The sequence below is a fragment of the Oratosquilla oratoria genome, chromosome 7, assembly GCF_046742065.1.
Source record: "Oratosquilla oratoria isolate Oo_2021 chromosome 7, ASM4674206v1, whole genome shotgun sequence".
Taxonomy (NCBI): Eukaryota; Metazoa; Arthropoda; class Malacostraca; order Stomatopoda; family Squillidae; genus Oratosquilla; species Oratosquilla oratoria.
This window is the reverse complement of record NC_134783.1, coordinates 75,499,386-75,518,631: the sequence shown is the minus strand read 5'-3', so window position 1 is coordinate 75,518,631 and position 19,246 is coordinate 75,499,386. Positions and strand designations below refer to the sequence as shown.

The window sequence follows — 19,246 nt, the reverse complement described above, 5'->3', positions numbered from 1 at the left end:
GGATGACGGGCCATCCCTGCACCTTGCCCACCGCCCTGGGTCAGAAGCAGTGTCGTAAGACACAGCACATCCACAGCAAGGCCGCTTCATTTAATTGGCGACCCCCCCTCTCCGTCCCCCCTTGCATATAAGGAGAGGACGGGGAGAAATCCCTTCAGGCTGCGTCAAAATTTACTCACACATACTACCTCACCCCCCGCCCATTCCTCCTCATGCAATCACAACATCATCCATATACAACCATTCTCCACTCACCTCTGTCTTCCGTCCTCTCCCTTCCTTCCTCAACAGACATTCCCCTCTTCCCCAAAGCCCCCTTCACCCCATCCATCCACCTCATCCTAGGACGTCCCCTCATGTTCACTCCCTCCACATCTGCCTTCCATACCTCTTTTACTAGTCTTTCTTCACTCATTCTTTCCATGTGTCCAAACCATCCTAATATTCTTTCATCAACCCTATCTCCAAATGAAGAAAATAAAGTAATAGAGGTGATAAAAGTAAATCCCAAATATTTTCATGCATACACACAAAAGAAACTGAAGACACAGGTTAAAATTGGTCCACTTGAAAAAGACAATGGTGAACTAGTGAATGACCCAGCCATGATTGCAGATATGCTGGTAAGACAGTACAAAATTGTGTTTATTGTACTGGTACCTGAAGAAGAGGTAAGAAACCCAGCAGATTTCTTTGAAACAGATGGGATGAACAAAAATTGTTTAAAAGACATAGAATTTACATCAGAGGACATTAGAGGCCATCAATGAACTCAAACCAAACTCAGCAGCAGGCCCAGACAACCTACCTGCAGCATTCTTAAAGAAGTGTAAAAAGGCAATAGCTACTCTAATCAGTATAATATGGAGAAAATCACTGGAGGAAGGTGCCATACCATCAGCACTTAAAGAAGGCCTAATTACCCCCATTTTCAAAGGTGGTTCAAGGGGTATGGTATCCAATTACAGGCCTGTTTCCCTCACCTTCCACATCATCAAGGTATTTGAGAGAGTATTTCAGAGGTCCATCGTAAAATTTTTGGAAAGGACTGGCCAGTTCAACCCAGGCCAGCATGGCTTTCGCAATGGTAGATTATGCCTCTCCCAACTCCTGGACCATTATGCAAATGTACTCGAGATAGTAGCAAGTGGGGAGAACATAGATGTAGTGTACCTGGACTTTGCAAAAGTGTTTGACAAGGTGGATCACGGGATCTTACTACACAAAGTAAAAAAGTGTGGCATATATGGTAAGCTCGGTATTTGGCTCAGAGACTTTCTTCATAATAAAAAACAGAAAGTGGGAGTGGAGGGCACACACTTCAAAGACTCGACAGTGATCGTAAATGATAAGCTCGGTATTTGGCTCAGAGACTTTTTTCATAACAGAAAATAGAAAGTGGTAGTGGAAGGCACATACTCCGAAGACTTGACAGTGGTTAGTGGAGTGTCATAAGGTTTAGTACTCAGACCACTCTTATTCCTAATCATGGTCAGTGACATGGACAAAGATATAGCTGACTCAAAGGTGAAATCATTCACGGATGACACTAGAATATCCCGAGCAATATGTACTGTCGAGGATGCAGATTTGTGAGTGGTCAGATGTCAATAACATGAAATTTAACCACAATAAATTTGAGGTATTGAAATATGGTCTAAACATGGATCACAGAAATTTTACATACAAAGTGGGAGAGGAAATAAGAGGAAAAAGAGGCACTCAAAGACCTGGGAGTTTGGGTGAGCAATGATTGTAATTTCAAAGAGCACATAGCCCAAACTGCAAAATTTTGTAGAAAAATGAGTGGGTGGCTTCTACGAACCTTCAAAACCCGAGCACCAGAGCACCTGTTACCTCTATGGAAGACCCTCATGGTGTCAAAGATGGAGTATGCCTGCACAGCTATGGTCGCCACATAAGATCAATGAGAACCAAGAGCTGGAACAGGTTAAAAGAATATTTCCCAGGAGGATTGACAGAGACTCAAACAACTACTGGGAGAGGCTGAAAAACCTCCAATTATACTCTCTCCAAAGACGCAGAGAGCATTACATCATTATATATACCTAAAAGATACTTGAGGGCACTGTACCAAACCCATCACCAGGAGACTTCAGGGCACAACATCACCCTAGATTTGGTAGGACCTGTGCAAGGAAAGCTGTAAGCAGTTGCTCTCAATGCATAAAAACAATCTAGGCAGAGAGCTTTTTCAGTGCTGGACCACATCTCTTCAATAGTCTACCCAGAGACATTAGAGACCTGAAAGGAGCCAGCACCGAGGCTTTCAAGAGGAGGTTAGACAAGTTTTTGGCATTGTTACCCGATGAGCCTCCCATACCACACGGACACGGCCTGACTTCAGGAGAAGCTGCATCAAACTCCATCATTGATCAGCTTCAATACCTGAAGTGCGAGCAGAGGTGTGGAAGCGGTGGGTCCCCAGACTGGCCGTGGTGAGGCCACCTAAAATTTCAACAAGGTTGCCAAGGTTGCCTAAACTTAGGGACACACATAAATAGGGGTAAAATTCCAGAAACATGCAAAGAAGGATATCTAACATGAAACTTATATTATCCAATAGCTCCTAACATAACCGTTCCATTGAAAAAATAGATCTTTCGAATGGAATAAAAGAAAAAAGTAAAATATGCATTTGCGCATTACTGGAACAGACACCCCCAATAAAAGTGTTCAATGTTATTACACTTTCTGTATAATAGTACAACATAAACTTATTTACCTTGCAAAAATGTAAATATATTTATAATGTTCATCTTACTGGTCTAGGGTATATGAAAAAACTAGGAAAAAAGCGTTGCCCACCTAATTAGGGCAACACCCCTGGAGTATAATTAGTGAAGAACTGGTGTCACAGGCTAGTTAGAGATAAGTCCTTCTACCAAAGTCATGTCTGTAAAAAGGCTATTCTCCATCAAGATTCAAGACTTGAAGGACTGCACAACATTATCGTGTTACAAAATATACTCAGCTTACATGTAGACGTGATACACAGTGATAAGCAGCCACACATGCACATTAAAGGTATGCACAAATAAAAACAATTGATCATGTTAAACAAAATTACCATGATATGCACTCGCAAACTACTTTGAATTATTCGATATCTGATGCACGTGGATACTCTAAAACCTTAATTTCTCTGTTTTTCGAGAGTGACCATCAAACTAAGAAGCACAAATGGAACTTAGAGTCCTAGAAGTACCTTATTTCATGCAAAAGAAAGTGTGCCTTTCCTGCACATCAGCAGAAATAGGCGAATGGGAGTGGTAGTCAAGTCCCTACAGTGTTTTTTGTTTTGGAAAATTGCGCATCTGGTTCCTCTCTTGTCTTACGTATTACAACCCAGGTATGTTTTGGTGAACGCTATTATCGTCGTCGTCCCGTGGAACTATACTTACTGCCATTTTCGGTACTTTCTGATGTAATATGGTGTACTTTGTGCATACAATCGTGTCGTAGGAAATGTACATAATTTGAAATAAAAAGAGGAAGTTGTTAGAAAATGCAAGTTTTTCTCATGTGTTAATAATGTCATTTCCGATAATAAGGAACTTGGGACCTTATGATGTTAAAGGAAAATTGATTCTTCAGTCGAAGATGTGATCGTTTATATACACGATAATGTTTTATTTCATTAATTGTTATCAGGATGTACCATTTTGTGAAGTTTCCAGTGATTGTGGACATACGGTGTATTTACCACGCAGTTTATTTTTTGTGATTGATCATACAGAATTTCTTTAATTGTTATTAAGTCGTACTATTTCCATTGTTATAGTTCGATACTTGTGTCAGCTTTTCAAAAATGCAATGATAGTGAGTGTCTGTCCTCTTAACTATTGCCAACCAGACAACCTACATGCATGTGACCTGCTTGGCTGATTATCAGGTCAACAGTTAAGTTGTCATTCACTTTGACTTTCTTCTGTGGAATCATGATTATTTTTAGTTAATGTGTAGAGACATGGATGTCAGAACTCCTAGTAGGTGCATTTTCTATATTGTTAAGTTTCAACATGGCAGAAGAGAATTTGCACTGGCTCATAAGTTCATAACTACTACTTCTGGACAAGTATTGCAGTTCTTAACAATTCTTGTAGTAAAAATTTTTGCCTTATAATTTTGTGCCTAGTTTTTTTTCAGCTTCAGGCTGGCCTCTTATGTTTGGATGATCGTCTTTTGGTGCAAATTTGTTGAAAATTTTTAATCTGTAATTGTATCACTTCCAAGGAGTATCTTTTATATTTACTATTTAGGTCATAATACAGTATATTATCATTAGATAAATGAACTGATTAGAGGTATGGTAGCTGTTAGCTAGGTCAACATGAAAATGAAATTCCTGATATTTGAGCTGAAGTAGTTCTCATGGGATGCAAAAAATCGCTACGAGTATAATGGAATTTGAATTATCCATCTAGCTGTCCTAGTTCTCGAGATATTGCATTTTGAATGGAATTAAATCGGGCCTATTTTTTCCCAGAAAATCGGGCCGAAACGTGCGGTCTGACTAATCGCCGATCAAACGTAAACAATGACGGTTTTTACTGACAGGCACAATTTTATATAAAAATTTAATATATGGTTGCATTATTTGACCTATTTTCTCTAAGATGTGTGATTTCCATGTAATTTGATCATAGAATTACGTTTCTATCCTTTGCAAAATTACCCACCACAGCTACGAATACCGTCAAATTACATTAAAATCACACATTTTTAAGAAAATAGTTTGAATAATTCAACTATATGCAAGCTATTACACTAATAGCACAATAGTAACAAACTTAATAGTGTAGTTTGATCCATACCACCAGTGATCATAGCGGGCAGGACGAATCGTAGCTGTGGTCCGTAATATTACGGAGGATAAAAACGTAACTTCTCTTTGATCAAATTACATGAAAATCACACATTTTAAAGAAAATAGTTCAAATAATTCAACTATAAGTCTATTACACTAATAACATAATAGTAAGAAACTTAATAGAGTGAAGTTTGATAAGATGGCGGGATGGATGTTGATGTTGTTATCCGATAATCCGACCCGATAGAATAAAAAAACTAATTTGTACCACCGATTTCTCAGCTCTACCGTATCACGCTGCCTTTATTTTGGTATAAGAATAATCAGCGAGACTAGTAGTTTTCGTTATTTTTGGTTAGTTGTCCGCACTCTGAATTTATTTAGCTCATTTTTTACGCTGAAACATAAACCAATTTTCGATTTACTGCTGAATGCAAGCCGCCATGTTTATCTTATGTTTTTATGTACCGACATGTAACTGATGATGTAATTGTTTGAAATTTACTACGATCGTAGTAAATACACTCGTATAACATTTGTATGAATGAAATATCCGGCGGTATGTAAATTTGGCCGTTTGCATGGCGTGCGCATAAAATGACGCGCTATTGGGCTCCTCATCGACGGTGGCGCCTCTGGTGGTGTTTGACCTACCTATAGCTGTACTCTAAATTTTCATGGCTAGGAGTACAGCACACTTCTGAGTATGATTGAACAGTTCCACTTACGCGGCTCCGCCCACCTCAAGTGGGTCTCACTAATTGCCGAATAAACCGAACAAAACCGAGAAAAGCCGAACAAAACAACAAAACCCAAACAAAACAACAAAACCCAAACAAGGACGGGTTTTGCTCAAATGCACACTTCTATATATATCGCTTGTTTGCGAAAAGGTCGTCATAACTCAAAAAACTGAATTTTTTAGTTATCTATACAGACATATTCATCTTCAAACACGGATTTTTTTGGTATACAGACATATTCATCTTCAAACACGGATTTTTTTGGTAACAGTGTCATATCTGTAGCTAAACATTGACCGCTAGGGAGTGCTAAATGTCCCAACGACATAACCTTACATGTTCCAACTTGTTCCAACAAATATTTTAGACTTAGTAAAGATTATGATTGTTTCAACTTCTATAAACTTTAGAGGCGTATTTGATGCTCCAAAATTTTTTCCACCTATGGTGTTTGAGGGCTTTTTATAATATTGAGAGCGTTTAGAAACTTTAAAATGCCTCTCCTGAAAAATTCGATATTGAGTTATTACGACGTTTTCGCAAACAAGCAATATATGGTTGCATTATTTGAACTATTTTCGTTAAAATGTGTGATTTCCATGTAATATGATCAAAGAGAACTTACATTTTTATCCTCTGCAATTTTACAGACCCCAGCTACGATTTGTCCAGCCTGCGTCTATGATCACTGGTGGTATGGATCAAACTACACTCTTTTAAGTTTCTTACTGTTGTGTTATTAGTGTAATAGACAGCATATAGTTGAATTATTTAAACTCTTTTCTTTAAAATGTGTGATTTTCATGTAATTTAACACAACAGTAAGAAACTTAAAAGAGTGTAGTTTGATCCATATCACCAGTGATCATAGACGGCGGGCTGGACGAATCGTAGCTGTGTTCGGTAATTTTGCAGAGGATAAAAACGTAAGTTCTCTTTGATCATATTACATGGAAATCACACATTTTAACGAAAATAGTTCAAATAATGCAACCATATATATATATAGAAGTATGCATTTGAGCAAAACCCGTCCTTGTTTGGGTTTTGTTGTTTTGTTCGGCTTTTCTCGGTTTTGTTCGGTTTGTTCAGCAATTAGTGAGACCGCCTCAAGTTATAAATTCCAAATGGCTAAAGTTGATGAGCCGCTCTGGGTGAAATTTGAAGTTAATTCTAAATTTATTTCATTTGAAGAGTTACAGGATGCAGTTCAAACCTATGAACAAGAACATTATTGTAAGCTCTGTTAGGTTAGGTTAATATGTTTGGTTAATTTAATAGCTGATCATAAATAGTGAATACAGAACAATTGGTATAATCAATAATGCTTTATTTACTAGAATGACCGGCTGTGAATACAGCAGTGATGTAAGTGGTGATGTTGCATTTGCACGTGCTCAGAAAACTGCCCTACTCCTAGCCTAGAACCTAGCCATGATAATTTTGAGTATGGCTGCCATATCAATATCCTGCACATTAGATATATAAAATGCTGTGTCTGCTTATACCTCGTACATGAATTATGATATCTGAAGATATCATTGCATTTGTTTGTGAAAAGACTAGTGAGTGTAATCAAGTTTTACTTTTTAGTATGTATATTAGTGACATATTTTAATGAAATTGTGTGTGTAGGGATAATTTGTGTCAGAAATACTTTTACTCCACCCCTCGTTTAAAATGCTTTATATATTAACACAAACATTGAGGCTGTTATTATTTGTATAAATTTTTACCATATTATCATAATTCTTAGTAATAGTGATTATTGCCTTTTATGGTGTAGGTTTGTGTTTCCATAGATTTGCGGTTATATGTTTTCTGCTTAGATTTTTGGGTGGTAGGGAAATGGTACATAATTGATCACATAAGTTATGGAAAATAGCTTTCTTTAGATATATATATATATATATATGTGTGTGTGTGTGTTTACCTAATTGAATTTACCCAATTGTAGGATATAGGAAAGGAGGAACACTCATGGGTCTTTTCTTACTAAAATGTTATTGTACCTAACTGTGAGTAAATTTTGACGCAGCCCGAAGGGATTTCTCCCCGTCCTCGCCTTATATGCAAAAGGGGACGGAGAGGGGGGGTCGCCGATTAAATGAAGCGGCCTTGCTGTGGATGTACTGTGTCTTGCGACACTGCTTCTGACCCAGGGCGGTGGGCAGGGTGCAGGGATGACCCGTCATCCAGGAGGTGCTCAGATGAGAGGGAGGGTGGGAGGGGTGTGGAGTGTATTTAGGGATGAAATGGGTGGGAGTGTTTTTATGCCTTTCCCTTTTTGGCTACCTCCCTTGGAAGGGGGAAGAAGCCTTGGTATATGTATGTATGTACCTAACTTTTGTGTGTAGATGTGGATGAAGGTGTGTTTGTACCTTATTGAAGTATGGGTACATAGGACAGAAGCTGTGCGTTCAAGGTCCTGCCTCTTAGTCTCCAATTGTCTTCCTCTTCCTCCTCTTCTTCCTCCACCTTCTATTCATTCTCCTCCTATTCTTCCTCCTCATCCTCATCCTTTTGATGGCTCTACATAGGAAATGTGTGTTGTTGTGGCACCAGAGTGCTATGAATTTTCAAATTCATATTTGTATATTCCTGAAAATATCCAAACTAGACACTTTGGTTCTTTCATTCATCACTGACTAACTAAACCTTATAGCAACAGGATACTTCCCCCCCATTCCCACATTTCCATCACCTTATATTGACATCCCTGAGTACAATTGATCCCAGGGTAAATGTGCATGATACTAATACACTATTGTGTAGTGTGGACAGTTTTTCTGAACACAATAACAGGTTGTCTAATTAGTCATTCTTTAGTCCTATAACTAGTAGTTTTACACAGGAGGCTGCAGGGTATTACACTACATATGAGATATATAGTTTGTAATAGTTGTTAATTATTTAGTATTTTGTTTATTTATTTATTTGGTTTTCATCCAGATCATATAAATAAGTATTTTTTGCATTTTCTTTGTTTATACCAGAATGGCAGTGTGAAGAGATGGTCAGATCTAGTGAATGACAAGAAGCTGGTAGTACTCGTGAACAAGAAAGCAGAACTTGCCATCCATCTAGAAGATGATTCTGAAAGTCATCTAGTTGGGGGAAGGTTTAGAAAGAGAGAGTCAGTTTCATGCTACAGTGAAGGTGGTGGCACACTAGGCATTTTTTGCTAGCATGCTACTTGCTGTTGCTACTTCGAGTAGAAATAACTTCAGGTACGATTTTTTTTATCAGATTTTCAAATGTGAAATTACTCTTGCATCATATTGTGAGAAGCAGAATGATAAGAGAAATTAAACCTATATGAATATTAGACAATATATTGAGATGTTCTAACAGAAGTCTGGAATATTGTTACCGAAGTAATTTGTATTCAAAGTATGCTAGTCTTGTGTGCCACCACCCTAACACCAACAAAATCCAGGAAATTTGCAGGATAGCCCTACTACACAACATGCACATAGACCCTACATGCTTTAATTATATATGCTTCCATCTTGCCTTTCCACTCAGTGAGAAAGAATTCAAAGAGCAGCAACAAAAGTGGCACCTACATACATACATACATACATACATATACCAAGGCTTTTTCCCCCTTCCAAGGGAGGTAGCCAAAAAGGGAAAGGCATAAAAACACTCCCACCCATTTCATCCCCAAATACACTCCACACCCCTCCCACCCTTCCTCTCATCTGAGCACCTCTTGGATGACGGGTCATCCCTGCACCCCACCCACCGCCCTGGGTCAGAAGCAGTGTCGCAAGACACAGTACATCCACAGCAAGGCCGCTTCATTTAATCGGCGACCCCCCCTCTCCGTCCCCCTTTGCATATAAGGAGAGGACGGGGAGAAATCCCTCCGGGCTGCGTCAAAATTTACTCACACATACACTATCAAATTTGACATACAAAGATTGGAGAAATTATATCTATCAACACTGGAACAGAGAAGAGAAAGAGGTGATTTGTTGACCAGTTACAGAATTATGAAAGGGATGGAAATTCTTGATAGAGATGACTTATTAAAATGGGACAGAAGAGAAACGAGACATGAAAAGAAGCTAAAGAAGGACAGTTACAGAAGAGATTTGAAAAAGAATAGCTTCCCACATATAGTGATTGATGTCTGGAACAAACTAAATGGAGAAACAATGAGTGCCAAAACTATACAAGATTTTAAGAATAAATTGGATGTGGAGAGATACGAAAACAGGTCACTACGAGCATAGCTCTCGTCCTGTAAAATTCAACTATGTAAAATACCTTTCCTTGGTGTTACTTTGCTTATCTTAACTCCCAAGAAAAGGAAACATGCTCACATCATCAGTGAAGTTAAGATTGAAACACTGACAACCCCATCAACCTGATGACTCCTAATGTAATACAAGCAGATGATTAGGTCAAACCTTAACCCATGTATTGACCTGTCACTAATGTGAAGTGAACAGTTGATCAGGGTAAGATACCCTAATAAGAGCAGTGTTCTTTCACTTATCCAGGACAGAGATATGATCAGGACAACATATTCCATATATTTTATAGGATGGTGAATATTGTAGTTACAAATGCATTCATGCTTTACATATGAAAGATGGGAAGCATGGGTTGGTGGCGAGGCAGCACTGAAGTAGCTAGAACAGTGTGGCTTAACCTCTCATGTTACAATTGTACTACTTGACTGTTCCTTCTAGGAAGGAAATAGCCCCTATGCTCAAAGAACAGGTGTTCAATTTGCCATTGGAGAACGTCTAGTAAGATGAGGATATACTCATAGTGCAATAGGCCAGTGTGAAGTGCCTTTAGTAACAAGAATGCACATATTTTGAATGTACATAAGAATAAAAACATGCAAGCATATTTATGCACAAACATAATAGTAATAGTGTACACATAAAGTATGTCATAAGATTTATGCATAATTACATATGAACACATGGATTTGTGTCATCTAATTGGCCATTTTCCTTTCTCTGCAGGCATTGTTTACACATGCTGTTGAGGAACATGATCTTGTTAGTGAGAGAGCACACAAGTACACAAGAGTCTGGGACTCTGCATTTTGCCTTTAGTTCAGTAGGCACATCTTTTGAGTATGTTCTTTGTATGGGTCTAGGTCAAAACCTAACTACCATAATCCCAACACCCATTATCCCAACTGCCAAAATCCTGACATAGAAAAATTATCTTTTATTTTCATAAATGTCAATATTGGTGAATAGTCAAAAAAGTATTTTTTTCCCCTATAAGATATAAATTCACAATGAATGAAAGATCAGATATAAATGCATAATTAAAAATGAATCACAACAGTTGGTTTTGAAATTTGCTGAAAGAATAAATAAAGAAAATTAAAGGCTTAGATTGTGTGCTATTCCATGAATGTAATCCATAATGTTTTGCTGTTCACGCTCACCCATCATCTTGATGATCTGTTCTTCATGAATAATATCACTAATATATATATATATATATATATTTATTATTTATTTTTATTTTTTTTCTTAACTATTATATAACAAAGGATTACAAAGGCAGAGCATGCCAACAGGAGACCTTTTGGTCCATATCTCGGTCGGATGCAAAAAATCATAATAATGATATACTATAATAATGTAAATAATATATAAAATACATAAATAAATGCATAGGTATGTGTGTATATATATATACAGGTAGTTCTCGTTATATGCGGGGGTTCCGTTCCGCGGACCCCCCGCATATAACGAATTCGCATATATCGAACTATTGAACCTATGGGAAAAAGGGGGATACGTTCTCAACTCGGATTGATTTTTTTTTTTACATATTTTATTTTGGCAAAGGGCTTACATACTGCATCTCATATATGTTTACATACATTTTAGCACAAGGCAATGGATTAGGGGCTGACATGTAAGTATTAACCTCGGGAAAAGACGCTACCGTAAACATCACTTATTTCGCCAAGCGTATTTTCTTCAGCTGTTTGAAAAATCAGTCTGTTTACAATTCACATTTCAGACTGCTTGCTACGCTTAAACTGACTGTTGATGTGCTCTGGAGATACACAGGCAGGCTTACTGCTTAGAGTTTATCCAGTGCGGAGAATAAACGATAATTCTTGCAGAGAGTGAAAATTGACGAAATTAATTGGGGCAGTAATAAGTATCAAAAATTAATTTGTTTGTGAAAAAAATAATTAATTTGTGTATCAAAAAAGCTTAATTACCTGCAGAAAGACAATGGTTTGGCCTATGAAACAGGAACGATGCCGTCTGTACAGCTGCCGGTGTTGTTGTTGTGATAACGCCGCAGTGATGCCAGCTCTACCTAGCTGATGCAGCCAGTGTTACCACACGGCTTTATGCGCACCAACTTCAAATATATAATAGGTATTTTGAAAAAAATAATCGGCCGCGACTATTTTTATTTATTTATTTTTTTAGGTCAAATCGCATATCTTCGAATATATCCCCGCACATATCGAAAAGTGGTGCAAATTCTTGAATCGCATATACGCGAATTCGCATATATCGAGAACTACCTGTATATATATATATATATATATATATATATACATATATATATATATATATATATATATATATTTTTTTTTTTTTTTTTTTCCCTCTCCCTCTCCCTCTCCCTCTCCATGGGATGGTTCATCACAAAATATGCATTCAATTTGCTTGCTAATTTGCTGCTCCTTTTGCAATGTTTTGATTATGTTATATAGCCTGATTTGAGCTCCTCCTAAGATGTTTTCCCATCTGTGCCATGCTTCTACTACAATTTGAGTGCATGAAATTATTGAAACAAACACCCCGGGCTCCTTTAAATGGCTCTGGACAATGTCGTTCAAATACAATAATAGGATTCGCCAAGCCCAGTAACAATGACAAAGATGGTAGGAGTGAACAAAAACACACAATCTTCCTTGGTCACATATATTATTACAAGGCAAACACAAATTGACTATTGATCTATACAATGAAGATATACACATTCATGTAAATGGAAAAGCGCAGTTCAACTGTTCTAGTTCGTAGGCAGATAGGGTAACTAAGGATTTTAAATGGTGGGCAAAGGATGCAGGAAGTTAAGCAGTTCGAGGCGATGTCTTTAACAGTCTAATGACACGATTGGGCTAAGCTGTAAGCGCACTGTGACTGTCCCACTGCATTTTAGTTACAACATTGCCTCATCTCCACCTCCTCCTTGCCTGCCTGCCTACCTACCTCTGCTGATCGTAAATAACCTGAACGATGTAGTTTACGAGAAGCACTTTATGTGTTTGTAACACTGCCTTCTCCTTTCAAAAATGGACGACCCTTCCATCCTTAACTCACTAAATCGCAAAGTCTTCCAACAATGGCACTTTAGAGTCCCATGTACGCATTTTCATATCCTCGAAGTCCAGCTGTGCACCACGCTTCTTCAGGTAATCGAGGCCTAAGAGACAGGGGTCTTCAATGTCTGCCACGTACACAGGCAGCTCTTCTTCCTCATTGTCCACCCCTATCACTGCCCCTATCTCCAGCCTGGCGTCATTTTCCACCGAAGCCATGTTGTTGCCAGTCCTCATCTGCGTGCACTTGTTAGAGTAATGGCCCAGCTGCCCACATCCCCAGCAGCATGGCTCATACACGTACTTTCCTCTCTCTAAGGAATGAGAGCGGGTCTGCTCAGTACATTTCTTTTTCTTGCGTCCCTTCTTGCCGCACTTCCAACACGTACCACTAAATTTACAGGAACCATTTCCGATAGTCGCCTTCCTTGTGATGTTCCTTCTGGCACGTAACATTGGTGTCCCTGTACCCATGTCATGTCTCGCGTTACTCAAGCTCACAAACGACTCGAACTCTAGAACTCGAGCTAATGCCTCTTGTAGATCCTTCACATGGGCCTGCTTCACATAGATCTGCAGCTGAGAGTTTCCCAGAGCATCCAGAAACTGGTCTCTCAACAGCACGGTTGTCACATCCTCTGAGGCTCCTGGGTACGCCCTCCTCACCAGATGTTCCAAGTCCTGGGCCAGCTGTTGCAGAGGTTCCCTATGCACCCTCATCCTAGTCCGGAAACTAGCACGAAACACCTTAGCCTGGTGGAGATGACCATACCTGCATTCCAGCACAGCAACAATACAGGGGTAGAAGGTGCGTTATTGAGGATTCAGCTGGCTTATCACCTCCATGGGATGAAGTGAAGGCAGTTGTTAAGATGATGAAAGCAGGTAAGGCACCTGGTCTGGATGGATGCCATGCGGAATGTCTAAAAAAAGGAGGTACGGTAATGGTGGACTTGCTGGTAAGGTTATTTAATGTTTGCTGGAGAGAGGGTAGAGTGCCGGAGGACTGGAGGAGTGCCTGTATAGTTCCACTTTACAAGGGAAAAGGGGACAAGTGTGAATGTAGTAGATTCAGAGGGATTAACTTGTTAAGTGTAGTTGGGAAGGCTTATGGGAGGATCTTGATTGAGAGGATTAGGAGAGGAACAGAGGGAGTAATTGGTGAGGAACAGTGTGGATTTAGGATGGTGTAGAGGTTGTGTAGATCAGATCTTTGTGGTAAGACAAATATGTGAGAAAGCTATAGGAAAGGGGAAGGATGTTTTTTGGGCTTTTATGGATCTGGAAAAGGCTTACGATAGGGTAGACAGAAAGGCACTGTGGGAGGTTATGCAGATATATGGGATAGGAGGAAAGCTTCTAGGAGCTGTCAAGAGTTTTTATGAGAGTAGTAGAGCTTGTGTCAGGATTAGAAATGGAGAGAGTGAGTGGTTCAAGGTAAAGGTGGGACTTCGTCATGGATGCGTTATGTCGCCCTGGCTGTTCAACTTATACATGGATGGGGTGGTGCAAGAGGTAAAAGCAAGGGTAATGGGTCAGGGATTGGAGATGGTTAAAGAAAGTGGAGAAAAGTGGGAGGTGAGCCAGCTGTTGTTTGCTGACGACACTGCGCTTGTGGCAGGATCGGAGGAGGGACTGAGGAAGTTGGTGACCGAGTTTGGGAGAGTATGTGATAGAAGAAAGCTAAAGATAAATGTGGGTAAAAGTAAGGTGATGAGATGTACAAGGGGTGAAAGTGGCAGTAGACGGGAAGTGAGCATTAAGGGAGAGCGACTGGAGGAAGTGGATAGTTTTAGATACTTGGGTGCAAATGTGGCAGGAAAAGGTGGAGTGAAGGTGGAGGTAGAATGTAGATTGAGAGAAGCGAGTAAATGCCTTGGTAGATTGAAGAGTGTAATGAGGAATAGACATTTGGGAATGGATGCTAAGAGGAGACTGTATGAAGGAGTGATTGTGCCAACAGCACTGTATGGGGCAGAAACATGGAACATAAGAGAGAAGGAGTTTGAATGTGTCTGAGAAGTATGATGGGGGTTACTAAGCTAGATAGAGTGAGAAATGAGGAGGTGAGGAGAAGAATGGGGGTGGAAAGGGAGTTGGGAGATAGGGTTGATGAAAGAGTATTAGGATGGTTTGGACACATGGAAAGAATGAGTGAAGAAAGACTAGTAAAAGAGGTATGGAAGGCAGATGTGGAGGGAGTGAACATGAAGGGACGTCCTAGGATGAGGTGGATGGATGGGGTGAAGGGGGCTTTGGGGAAGAGGGGAATGTCTGTTGAGGAAGGACAGGAGTGGACAGAAGACGGGTGAATGGAGAATGGTTGTATATGGATGATGCTGTGATGCATGAGGTGGAATGGGTGGGGGGATGGGGGTGAGGTAGTATGTGTGAGCAAAATTTGATGCAGCCTGAAGGGATTTCTCCCCGTCTTCTCCTTTTATGCATGAGGGGACAGAGAGGGGGGTGTCGCCGATATAATGAAGCGGCCTTGCTGTGGATGTGCTGTGTCTTGTGACACTGCATCTGACCCAGGGCAGTGGACAAGGTGCAGGGATGACCCGTCATCCAGGAGCTGCTAAGATAAGAGGGAGGGTGGAGGGGTGTGGAGTGTATTCAGGGATGGAATGGGTGGGAATGATTTTATGCCTTTTCCTTTTTGGCTACCTCCCTTGTAAGGGGGAAAAAGCCTTGGTATATGTATGTATGTACTTTGTCGAAGTCTTTTTGTAAGTCTAGGAAAGCATAATCAGCCCATCCATCCCTTTCTTGTATTACAGTCAACTCCCCGTTAACGAGAGGGTTACGTTCCTGGAGATGTCGTGTTAATGAGACATAATTTCTCCATAAGAAATAATGGTAATAGTGGGGGTTATGTTCATGGACAACGGGAAAGTTCGTCTATTTTGGGATTTTATTGCTAAAAATCCTAAACAAACACACTATTAATAATTTTGAAGGTTACACAAACAATAAAAAAACACTTTCTTACTATATTGGTATTTATTGCTGTGTTCCCATCCCCAGCCTCACTCCCCTCTCCTTCCTCACCTCGCTCTGCCTCCTCACTGTGCTCTCCCTCCTCGCCTCGCCCTGCCTCCTCTTCCTTGACTGTCTTTTTTTGAAAGAAATGGTGGAGTTTTGTCTGCGTCGTCTTTTTCTTCTTTTGATCTAAAATCACTTTGTAACAGTTCAGCTCCAACATAACTTTTCTGGCCACTGTTGCACTTTGTTAACATTCGGATCTTTGGCTTCCAAGATATCCAGTGCTTTTTCGAGATCACTTTTGGTCAAGACTCTCTCGGGCTCTGAGGTTTCTGATATAGGCCGAGATGCAGCTGCCTCTAACTCTGCATTCTGTATCATCTCCATCTGTAACAGTTCTTTGTTAGTCAGCTCCACTGTGTGCAATTCTAGCAGTTCATCAATGCCCTTCTGCTCAAGTTGGTCAAACCTGGCTTCCCTGGCCTTGTCAAGACTTTCCTTGTTAGCTTTAGAGACATTTTCCTGGATGTCAAAGCTGATGAAATCATACACCAACTGAGGACACAGATGTTTCCAAACCCCGTTTAGGCATTTCCTTGGCACTTTCTCCCAATATTCTTTAATGAAGCGGAGAGCATCTTTCATGGTAAACTGCTTCCAATATTCCTTCACAGTCATCTTGTCTTTTTATGTCCTCTCAACCATGTCAGTCAGGGTTGAATGTAGATAATACGACTTGAAAGTTTTAATAATTCCTTGGTCACATGGCTGCAGAATGGAAGTGGTGTTTGGCAGCAAGAAAGCGAGCTGGACGTTGTTGGAGAGATTTTCTGTTGACGGGGGATAGCTGGGAGCATTATCCAAGATCAGGAGAATCTTGAATGGAATCTCTTCCTTCTCGCAGTAAAGTTCTAACTCTTTCTCCAATTTCCCAAAGTAGTCCTTGAATATGCTCCCCGTCATCCATCCTTTTTTGTTGGAATACCAGTAGCAGGGTAGGAAGGTCTTGACGTACCCCTGTGAAGACACAAGAACCCATTTTAAATCTTCGTATAATGCAATAAAGGCCTTGACTCATACCTCCAACCACTCCTGGTTGTACAATAGAATTAGATTAATCTGGAAATTAGCCCATAATCCCCATGCTAAGACCATGTAAATAGAAAAAAAAAGGCATCCTGTAGACCAATCTCATTACCATCCACCATATCTAAGGTGACGGAAAGACTGATTGTAGAAACATAACTAATATACCCATTTCCCCAAACCAACAAGGATTGAGGAATGGGCACTACAACAACTCACTTCTCACAAACTTCACTCGACAAGACCTTGGGGGATTTAACAAGAAAGCTATCTAAATACTGAGGGCTTCTTTCCTCTTACAAGGGAGGTAGCCAAATCAGATATATGCACCCATTCCCACCCACCCACAATAAAACACCAGAAAAAAAAATGATGGTAGTAGACATGAACAAGGCATCTGGTAAAGTTCCAGACATGTAAAAAATATATATAAAAAAAGAATATCATTGACAAACACCTACAGCAACGACTTGAAATTTTTAACATATTTTTGTTTTGTTTTTGGCAGATAATAAAGAGTACCCAAAACAACTAAATGTCTGGGATCAAAAGACTACAGTGGAGTTCTTAGGTAGTAATACTCTTTTCTGCATTGTTTAATCTTTTCATAGGTGATCTCACCACACCAGATCCAGAGCTTAACACTAGAGCTCTCACCTGTGGAAAATAAGGATATAAATGAAATTGGAACCACACATGAATTTGGAGCTAGTTATGATAAATTGGAGAGTAAGAGATAGACGGAGTGTTGTTCCTTTCCTGTATGCTACAATTAGGTAAATACGTATACATTTCAACATTATATCTATTAATTTATTTATTTTGTCAGGTTTAATTCCAAGGTGGTAAATTCATGATCCTCATTCCTACATAGATTGAGTTTAAGTCAATGCATTCTATGATACTCTCCTCAATGGTTGGCCTCCAAGAATAGCCTCTTCTTGGAATTGTTCATATATAAGATATTCTCCCCATCCAATCTCTGCTATGCTAACACGCTTATACAAGGCTGATCATGTGTCTTTGCATCTGACCACCCATTTGTGTTCCTTTGCCCGGGTTGTGAGTTTTGTTTGTCTCCTATGTATTCTGCATCACAATCCAAGCAACCAACACAGTGTGCTATGCCTGCCTGCTGTGTGGGTTCTTCTTGGTCTTGACCCTGGTTAATGTGATGCAAGGTATTGCAACTATACATGAATTTGAAGCTAGGTTTGATCAATTGGGTGAGTAAGAGACAGAACTCTATGTGTCTTGTTCTTTTTTCTGTATACCAGTACTACAGTTAAGTAAAAACATAGATTAACATCTACATTAACTGGTTTATTAATTTTATCAAATTTCATTCCAAGGTGTTAAGTTTAAGGCATCATGTTCTTTATTCCTATGTAGATTGGGTTTAAGTCAATGCATCTGTTGATACTGTTCTTGGTTGACATAGCCTACAAGAATAATCTCCTCTTCTTGGAATTGTCTTTGTGTACGATCTTCACCCTATCCAATCTCTGTATTGGTGTTCCGTAATTGCTTGTATAGGGCTCATGCCATATCTTTGCATCTGACCACCTATTTGTGTTCCCCCACTCCAGTTGTGAATATCTTTTGCATCTCACCTATGTATTGTGCAGTACAATCCAAGCATTCAATGCAGTACACTATGCTCACCCTTGGTCTGTGACCCTGGTTGGTTTTTGATGCAGGCTGTTGTGTGGTTTGTGTATACTACCTGTACCTATTTATCTTGGAGTACCTTGGCCATACCTCTAATGCTCCTTTTATGTGTGGGATTTGTATGTTGGTGTGTTATGTCCTTATCTGCTTCCATATGGTCCTATAGGGATAACTTGTGACATGGAAAACACCCAGTAGATGTTTTTTCTTAGTCTTCCCCACATCAATCATAAAACATACCTTTTTAGCTCTGTTTCATAATGTTCAGATCAGACTTTTTTGCGGATGTTTGGGTGATTACTGTCAAAGGAGTAGTTAGTCTATATATGTGGATTTCCTGTAAACACTGGTCCTGAGGTTGTCTCCTACCTATGCTACCTAAGAAGAAACAAAAAAGGGTTTACATAAAGTGTTGATATAACAAAAAATGTAGTGATGCTAAAGATAGAAAAGACAAAGCCTGGAAAAAGATGGAAAAAAGACAGAAAATGACCAAATGAGAAAATGACCAAATGGCAAACATACATCAAACTGTGAGAATAAACACCTTGTGAGATCGAAACCTTTATTAGTACTACGTTTCGC

At 39.6% G+C, this 19,246-nt stretch overlaps 2 protein-coding genes across 14 annotated transcripts in view; one reads left to right on the top strand and one right to left on the bottom strand.

Moving 5' to 3' along the window:
• The window catches only part of Smyd5 (SET and MYND domain containing, class 5), a 109,465-nt gene extending 106,112 nt beyond the window's left edge, over positions 1-3,353 (bottom strand). For 2 of the 3 annotated variants that reach the window (XM_076188424.1, XM_076188426.1), the window contains exon 1: positions 3,230-3,353. The gene's annotated coding sequence lies outside the window, so the exon portion shown is untranslated. Of the gene's footprint in view, positions 1-3,091; positions 3,112-3,229 lie in introns of those variants that run through there. The other variant, XM_076188425.1, reaches the window with a different exon arrangement.
• Positions 3,354-3,371: 18 nt separating this feature from the next.
• LOC143027220 (ubiquitin carboxyl-terminal hydrolase 25-like) overlaps positions 3,372-19,246 on the top strand; it is a 35,656-nt gene continuing 19,781 nt past the window's right edge. The window contains exons 1-2 of one of the 11 annotated variants that reach the window (XM_076188415.1): positions 3,378-3,436; positions 8,574-8,807. The gene's annotated coding sequence lies outside the window, so the exon portion shown is untranslated. Of the gene's footprint in view, positions 3,449-3,819; positions 3,924-8,573; positions 8,808-10,602; positions 10,683-11,836; positions 11,964-13,707; positions 13,728-17,498; positions 17,562-17,601; positions 17,767-19,246 lie in introns of those variants that run through there. The other 10 variants (XM_076188414.1, XM_076188416.1, XM_076188413.1 and 7 more) reach the window with 10 other exon arrangements.